This window comes from Cervus canadensis, chromosome 2, assembly GCF_019320065.1.
Source record: "Cervus canadensis isolate Bull #8, Minnesota chromosome 2, ASM1932006v1, whole genome shotgun sequence".
Lineage (NCBI taxonomy): Eukaryota > Metazoa > Chordata > Mammalia > Artiodactyla > Cervidae > Cervus > Cervus canadensis.
Window position 1 is genome coordinate 87,938,051 of NC_057387.1, and position 9,220 is coordinate 87,947,270.

A 9,220-nucleotide genomic window follows, 5' to 3' on the forward strand; every position below is an offset into this window, starting at 1 on the left:
AATAAAACTCAAACTGAGAAAGATAATGTGAATGCAGAGTCATTAGGCATTTTTTTCCCTAGTTTTTTTTCCTAGTTTTTTATTCCTTTGGAACTATTTAAACTTCTATTCACTGTTTTACCTTGTCTGTAATTACCACTCTGTGAAATCGTGCATATCTGGTAAAAAAAGCCATACTGTATGTCTGGCATTGTTAGAAATGTTATATTCATTTTTCACATAATCTCAGTCTTTGAAGTAGTCAATTTTATGCATAAACAGATTCAGAAACTATGTAACTTGCTCATACAGCTAATAATTGATATAGTTTGAATCGGAGTCCACATGTTCTTCATTGCTTTACCTCAGCACCTTAACAAAACCAATGACTCTCCTTTTCATAAATTGCTTTCATAGTACCTCAAAAATATTTTTTTAAATCTTTTATATGTACTATAAAACATTCCTAATTTTGCACTAATGAAAAGTCTGTAATGGTCTCAGTTGTGAAAAACCTACGGTGTAATTGCTTACAAGTAATCAAATTGCAACGGAGAAGGCAATGGCAACCCACTCCAGTACTCTTGCCTGGAAAATCCCATGGACGGAGGAGCCTGGTAGGCTGCAGTTCATGGGGTCACTAAGAGTCGGACACGACTGAGCAACTTCACTTTCACTTTCAATCAAATTGTAAAATACTTAAATGTATTTAAATTAATATTTACATTATTTCCTGCACCAACTCAGTGCCTGAGCTCTTAACCTAAAGGGACTGACAATCATAAAAACAGTGCTTTTAAAAAATATTGTGGTACTGCAGTTTCAGCAAGAGGTTTTATTCTATCACATTCTCTACTTTTCCCGTCTAATCTTTAGTACCTACAGCTAAAAAGCTGGCTTGGGCTATTTATCTTTTCCCCCAGGTGGTGATTAAAAAGTAGCTTTTTCAAGTATCTGAAATTAATTTCATGATAGGGAGCTGTAATCTCATCCATTGATCTGTCTTTTGAGAAATGAATAAAGAGAGTAGGTAAAATCTTGAAAAACAAAAGCTGTATTTACATGTTAAACCACACTGATAAAGACTGGAAAGAATGAAAGTATTAATGTTATGAGAATTTTTCCTTGCTCTACAAGTGTGTCTTTAGAACATTTCCCTTAGATCCTTCAAAGGCAAGAATAATCACTGAAGTCAGAGAATCACATTTTGATAGGCAACTATTCAATTATAGTATGCTTGTTTTAGGTGATCTTAAATATCAGTTATTTTTTAAATCACAAACAACTGTTTGAAAGGGTATTTCCATATTTATAAAACTTTGTCTTGTTTTCCTGAATTCTACCATTTAGATGGGAAGGTATGTAGAGAGGGTATGAACAATGTAATTATAACTAAAAGTTTGTTTGTATGTGTGTCCATTTTAGTTGACATACTTTGAGACCTTCAGAGAGTATCCAAAATTTTAGAGGCAGTTTGCTAATTCTGCCCATGCCCCAGTCTGTAACACTATTGATCAATGTCTACCATGTACCGAGCATTGTGCTAGGCAGAAAGGTTCTCATGAGGAGCACAACAAATGGTTTCTGCCCTTGTGGAGCTTACTGTCTAGTAGAAAAAATAATTTACAGTTGGGCAAATGCTGCAAAGAAGTATAGGGTATTGTATGTTGTTTTTCAGTCGCTAAGTTGTTTCTGACTCTTTGTGACCCCATGGACTGCATCACACCAGGCTGCCCTGTCCTTCTCTGTCTCCTGGAGTTTGCTCAAATTCATATCCATTGAGTCATGATGCTATCTATCATATCCATTGAGTCCGCATCTAAGTGGTGTTTGAGATGATACCTAGAGGATAAGTAGGAGTCAGTCCAGCAAAGAGAAGATACACAGCACAGTAGGTGCACTTCTCTTGAAGAAAGAGAAGTATTGATGGTTTTGAGAAATTGAGAGAAGTTCACTTTAGCTGGAACCATTCAGTTGCAGAGAGGGTGATGTGAAATGAAATAGGAAAAAATGTAGACAAGAAAGGTAAACATTCACTGCAGGCTCTGGAGTTCTTGTTGAAGATTTGAACCCAGAGTGTTCTTTGAGCGACTGGAAAACCTCTGAAGGACTACAAGCATGGAATGGCCTTCAAGTTGCTGTGTGGAAAGAAATAGAGTGGAGAAGAGAGGTTAGTTAAAATGTTGCTGTAATCCAGGTGACAGAATGGTAGCCTGGACTAGGATGATGACAAGTGGTATGTTAAAATACCAAGAGAAGCCAAAAGGTGGAAGCAACTCAAATGTCTATCAGTGGATGGGGTGAAGGGATAAACTGCCTGTGATATACACATGCAGTGGAACATTATTCAGCCATAAAAAGGAACAAAATACTGATGCATGCTGTTACTTGGATGAGAGAAAGAAGCCAGGCACAAAAGGTCACATATTGTATGATTGTAATATACAATCCTTTTATGTAGTATAGGCAAATCCATAGAGACAGAAAGCAGATTAATGATTAACTGAGGTTGGGATGAAGGGAATGGGAAGTGCTTATTTAATGGACATGGAGTATTTTTCCCAGGGGTGTGGTAAAAGAGTTTTGAAAGTGGAGTGAGTCGAACATTGTGAATTTTGTGAATACACTAAATGCCACTTAATTGTATAATTTTAAATGGTTAATCGTTGGGATTTCCCTGGCAGTCCAATGGTTAAGATTCCGTCTTCCTAATGTAGCGGACACGAGTTTGATCCCTGATTGGGGAACTAAGATCCCACATGCCACAAGGTATGGCCAAAATAAATAAATAAATAAAGTTAAAATAGATGGTTGTGTGTTAAATGAATTTAATCTCATTAAAAAATAGCTATCATGAGACGGACAGAGGAGCCTGGCAGGTTACAGTCCATGGGATTGCAAGAGTCGGACATGACTTAGCAACTAAACAACAACAACATTTCTAAGGAAATGATATTTCTAAATTATGTTTTTATATATGTATGTCTAGCTTTCCTACCATAAAGAAATATAACATGTTTTCAGAAAATAATAGTAAAATTTGGTATTCTGAAAGAGATTCTGTGAGTTGAAAGAACTCTGCCCCTTTGCAAGGCTGGTAATTCACGTACACGTAATTGTTAGTCTTCAGATATGAATCGTGAGCTGCTGACAGGGTGATTGTCTGTTTTTAAGAGGATGGATGGAAACCTGGCCAAGAACCATGGTCCTTTCATCTCTAATAGTGCTTGAATTCTGGCTGTAGTTACATCTTACTCCCAGATATGAGGATTTGTTGGTGTAATCATTGTCTTATACCTTAATGTCTCCCCTGACCCTTACCAAGAATATGAAGCTTTTTGGTTGTGCTAAATCAGTATCATTCATCTTATTTATCTGTGTGGTGTTTTGAAAGTTTTGCTTTTTCAGGTCATTACCTATGTCTGATAAATGCTGTTACCAATATTTTTAGCAACCATTTAGTGTACCAAGCATTGTGCTAAGTACATACAATGTATCATTTATTTAGAATCATTTTGTGAGTTTCTTACTTATATAAATTAAGGAGTTTTTGTTTTTGGCTGCAAGCAACACAAAATCTATTACACAACAGGTTAAACCATAAAGACACTGGTTTTTAACAAGAAATCTGGAGACAAGTGGACCAAGGTTGGTTCAGCGCATCAGTGTTGTCCCCAGGGACTTGGGCTCTTCCGGTTGGTCCTTCTCCTCTGGCATCTGTTGTGTGTCCTGATGTTTCCCCTTGTGTTCAAGAGATGGTTGCCACAACATCAAACATCACGTCTCATCAACAGCATCAGGATCAGGAAGCAAGGCACGCAAAAGCAGATGGGCTTTCTCTTCACATGTCTCTCTTATCAGAGAAGAAAATTTTCCTCAGAAGCTTCTGGCTGGTTTCCCCTTTGATCTTATAGGCCAGAATTAGGTCACGTGCTTTCCTGTAGACCCTATAAACCAATCACTGACAAGAACAGATGGCTTAGACCAATGTGATAAAACTTCGGAGTTAGGCACTTGGGACCTGAACAAAATCAAGATTTTCTGTTGTTGTCATCAGCAAGGATGAGGTAAATGGTTGTCAGGGAGGCAACCAGGGTCGGCCCTTATATTCTTTTCCTTTTTTTTTTTTTAACAAATGAGGAAACTGTCTCAGATTAAATAAGTAAGGTAAAACTATAGTTGACAAAACCTGGATTCAAACCAGATTTGTCTGCCTCTGAAACAGTTTGCTATCACATTACTTGCTTTAGCCTGGAACTTGCTATGAGACAGAGCTGCTCTAGATTATATCACAAGGGATTTATCACTGAAAGTGTCAGTAAAACTGCTTTCTAACAGTGACTAATCCCTAATGAAGTCTCAAAGCCAGGAGCCTGGACAATGGCGGTCCATGGATAACGAAATATGATTAGATCTAAATTCTGCTACCATGGCTGGCAAAAGAGAAACCAGGTGAGAAAAACACACACAGAAACAACTTAAAGCAAATGTTTGTAAACCTTTTTTACAGTCATCCTCAGTCTTTACTCTGCACTTTTCCCCCATTGACTTTCCAGAAATGGCCAATTTTCTTTCAAATGCTGCATATTGGGAAAATTTGCAAAGGATTCATCAGATGAACAGATTTCAAAGAGCCACTACCAATTTTTTTTTCCATAAGAAATACACCAAGCATCTAATTCGCTGCTGATAAATTCTCTGTAAGTAGCATTATAATTAAGCACACACAAAACCATTCTCTGTTTCCAAGAATACAGCTGGGCTGGCACTGAATTGGTGATAGCGCATGGGCACCAAGCGGGAGGGTTCCATTGCATCCCAACTACCATGTACCTTCTTTGTGCGGCAACCGATCTGGCGCTCCGCCCCTCCCCCGCATCCTCTGACTCACAGGCCATTGCCCATTCACCCCGTGTCTGTCACTGAACTCGTTTTTCAGGCACCTTTGCTGTGACTTGACACTGGCTGTCCCGCTTTCAGGCTGTAGTCTCAAACCATGGCAGGAAGCCAAAGTGGTACATACACCTTTCTCAGTGTGTGTCCCCACCACCCCCGCCTGCTAGACTCAACCCTTGGAAATGGAACGACGATGGTCTGCGGCAAAACTGGGGCTGGGGAGAGAGGCAGTGGAGGGTAGGAGTGGCAGGGAAGGGCTGAGCAGTCAGACCAGGTTTCCAAACCTGGCTTCACCACTGCCTTTTCATGGCTTTAACAAGTTAGCTTGCCTCCCCAAGCCACAGTTACCTTATACAGAAAATGGGGAACTGCAGCACCTACCTTGAAGACTGTGAGAATTAGCAGTAATTCATGTAAAACACCTGATGTAAAACAAAAGTTCAATGTATTATGGCACTTATTGTCACCAGATGCTTAGTAAAGAGTTGAAGGCTATTAAGAAAGATTTATCCTGCGTTGTGCTGGATTGTTGTTATGGTTGTTCTTGGTTATGTATAGGATTTATTTGCTTTAATTTTTAATGCATCATGAAATGCATAACACTTTGTGGGAAATGCAGCATGTAGGGAGATGAAAAGCAAGTAGCCTGGGGGTGTTGTGTATATAGAAGCCAACAGTGGCAACCCCATCTCTCCCTGGCTCCTAGGCAAACAGTTTCTTTCACAAGTGTGTTTTTGGTATGCAAATCACTCTATGCAGATTTCTGTGTGCAAAATACAACATAGAAAATTGGCCCTCTTGCCAAGGAAGATAGGAGACACTGGCTGCCGTCAAATGAATTAGCCGCAAATTTTAGAATTCTTTTCCTACTGCTCTTTCTAACAATGTATGGAGTGAGCATATTTTTGGCACGTTAAACTGAACTATTTTGGCTTTAGATTGTGTGTTCTTGTGATAAAAGTGTGCTTATTGAAGCCTGTAACTACTTTTTGAAGGCATAATAATGTTTAGTGGTATTTAATTTAGCATTTCACAACAGCGTGCCACCTCCAGATAGTAAAAATGCTTGTTCTAAAGTCACAGATGGCTTCTGTCTGAGGTTAGTCTGCTAGTCCCTGTGTACTTCTTAGTTTTCTGTGAAGATTTGTGCTTATTAACAGATTTAAGTTTATATTTTGGAATATGCTTTCTCCCTAATTAATGTATGTCTTAGTAAGTGAAAGGAATACATTTAACATTAAAATCATCTTTTTCTTTGGATGAGCTTGGGAAGCCAGCACTTCATTCACAACGCCACATTTTAGCATCCAAGCAGAATAATAATATGTCTCTTTCATGGCATTTCTCTACATTTTCAAAGTCTTTTCCTTTGGGACCCTCTTGTGAGCAAATGGAAGGAGGTGAAGCAAAGTCCTTGCTTTGCCTGAGGTCACTTGTAACACACCCCAGGGCTGGGTGCTTTGTTTTTCCTGATCGTGCCCAAGGAGAACAGCAGCTGCAGGCCAGTGGCCCCACTGGGCTTCCCTCTCTCCTCTTCTTTCCTTTCCCTACCCTCTAATCATTTTTTGCTTGTTCTGAGTGTTTCAAACTTGCTAAATGAGATGTTCATTAATTTTATAAAATCAAAGCTCAAATGAAAGGCATTTTTCAGAGCAAAGTACCTCATCCGACAGAGAATGACAAGTGTAGCTTACTAGTTATTCGATCACGAATGGCTGGAAAAGAGGAAGGAGATAATTTCTTCACTCTTCGTTTACTCATTCACACATTCAGGCATGCATGCATTCATTCATTCAACATCATACTTGGAGCATGTCAGGCATTGTCCTAGGCACAGGAACACAAAGGTGAAAATGGTCCCAATCACTGAGTTCACTGTCTGCCAGGGAAGACAGATGTGTAAACAAACTATATTGGCATCGATTCCCGTACAGTATTGTGTACAAAATACAAAGATGAAACAAACGTCATACACGCTTGAAGTGAGGAAACAATTTTTGGAGGAGTGTACATCTGAGCAAGACTTTGAAGTATGAATAGGTATTCTTCAGGTGAGAGGGGTGTGGAGAAGTGAGAGAACCTGAGATTGAGGGAATAGTAAGTATGAAGCACAGAGGACTGAACCAGCAAAACATGGGCAAATTTTTCATCAGAGACATTTCGTTGGCTTAAGAACAGAGAAGGGGAGAGATATGGAAACATTCTCAACATCTCCTGTATCTGTTTTCCCCTTTTTATATCCACTCCACTACCCTCGCAAGGTCACTTTATGGTTTGTTGAGATTATTGCCAGAGCCTGAAACTGGTCTCATTACCTTCAACTTCCTCCCCCCCAGTTACATAGCAGAATACTTCAAAGGCCTTGCAGAATTCATCCCACCCACAATGGTTCTACTGGGCAGAACATAAAGCCCAAGCACCTTACCCCCAGCATCTGAGGTTGGTTATGGCTCATCCCTCCTGGCCCCTGACATAGATTGTTCCCAAGCCACTGCCCACCCCTCTCACTGTCCCTCAAGCCCCAGGCTCCAAGCCTGGCCCGCCCGCTTCCACCTCCCTTCCTTTGCCCATGTCAGTCCCACTGACCAGGCTGTCCATCCCTCACGGAGCTTCACTTCAGTCCTTCAAGGGTTAGCTCAGGGACCCTTGATATGGCTGGGACTGGCTCCATCCTCTCTCTGCCAATATTGTGTCAGGTACTAAACAGGTTTTGGAGTTCCAAAATGTGAGTTCCAATCCTGGCTATGGCTTTAGACAAGTTTCTGAGACTCATTTTCCCCAAGTGTAAAAGGTGACAGTTTACTTTGTACAGTAAAGTTATTTAGGATTAACAGAGGATGTTGGTCCTCAAACATTAAAGCTGTTATTATTGTCATGATTTAACCTCTTTGCGAAATTCAAACAATTGGAACTACCTTTCTAATTTGCCATGAGGATCATATAAATGGATGAGTATGAAATTTCTGAAATTCATCAACTGAAAAGCCCTTAGATAAAGCTAATTACTATTTTATCTCCTGTTTGTAAATTTTTATCTACTATTTGTATCTCTATTTACAAACTCACTCATTTTATCATTCATTCATCCATGTACTAAATTCTTAATTTTGGTACATTATAAGGAAATGGCAACCCACTCCAGTATTCCGGCCTGGAGAATTTCAGGGACAGAGGAGCCTGTGGGCTACAGTCCATGGAGTCACAAAGAGTTGGACACGACTGAGCAAATAACAAGCTCACCATGGAGGATATAAAGATGAATTTGAAATGCTCCCAAAGAGCACAGAGAATCAAGCAGGAAGGAAGGAAGTCACATCTAAAACCAGGTGGGGAACTCCAGGACCAGTATGAACGTGGAAGCTGGGAAGGCTGAGAGCTTAGGGATGATCCAGAAGAGCAGTCCTATGTGTGGGTCTGGATGGATGTGATGAGGTGGGAAAGGCATAGCAGGTTGAGAACTGGCTTAACCTGGGCCGGGAGCATGAGATTCCATAGGGCGTCGGGGAACTGCCATGAAGGCAGAGATGGCTTTCAGTCACCCCTTATTCCCACCACAGTCCTTGCAGCATGCAGGGCACGGTGCTAGGCAGTGAGTCCGGAGGGCAGGTCATGATAGGAGGTCCCAAAGTGCAGCGAGAAGAGTCGCCCCGGCCACCAACCCAGCCATGCCCATGTGTCCCCCAGAACTCTCCCTCACGGCACTGAGGGTGGAGGTGCTCTGTCTTTGCGAGGATGTTTTACAACATCCATAGTGTAGTAAGATGAGTCAAAGGGGAAATAGGGTTTGTGTTACAGAATTTCACTTCGAGTCAATTTTGTTGAAATGCATATAGTTACAAACTGAGGGACAGTCAGTCTGCCCTTTAAAGTCTGTGGGACAAGGATGACACCATGGACGTGTTAAACATTAATTTTGTGATCAAAAAACGGGCTATAGGGGCACTGACAATAAACTGTCAGAGGTTGAAGATTAATGACCTTCTCCCCCCATATATGTGGAGAAATAGTCGCTTAGAACAGAAACATGCAGATTCCAGAAAGGCCTGGTACTATGTTACTACCACCCTCTGAAATAAGGTTTGAAAATAAACACTTGAAATTCTGCCCAGATTGTTGTAATCTTATTAATCTAACAAAGAGACTCAGTAACTGCCTCAACCAGGGGGCTGGTGTTTACCATGTAATTTGCAACAAACTGACAAACACACCCTTGCCCCACTTGCAGAAAATTCTCATGTTCCCTGCAAAGAAGCAGCTGGCAGAAAAATAGTAAAGGATTAGAGACCAAAAAGCCACGGTTCAGGTCCTGAGTAAATGTCTGCTCATCTCCCCTAACCTCCGGCCT